Raw genomic sequence first — 276 nt, 5'->3', positions numbered from 1 at the left:
CGGAGTTTCGAGGAAGAGCAAGTTCCGGCTTGTGGCTCTACCACGTTCCAGAAACTCAAAAAGGACAATTGGAAATGTAAAATAATATACAAAGTAAACGAGAGGGAAACCCGATCGCGCCTGTTTGGAGGGAATGGTTTATGCATAGTGAAAACCAAAGCGGGACCGATGTTGTAGTGCACAGCGGCCCTTCGCTGTTACTACTCATGTTCCCCAAGCTATTCTGACTATGTGCACATTCTGCTTCTACCTATTAGTCATCTTCTTTATATAAAT

This window comes from Eimeria mitis, genomic scaffold (assembly GCF_000499745.2).
Source record: "Eimeria mitis Houghton genomic scaffold, Emh_scaff3430, whole genome shotgun sequence".
Lineage (NCBI taxonomy): Eukaryota > Apicomplexa > Conoidasida > Eucoccidiorida > Eimeriidae > Eimeria > Eimeria mitis.
This window is presented reverse-complemented; position numbering follows the sequence as displayed.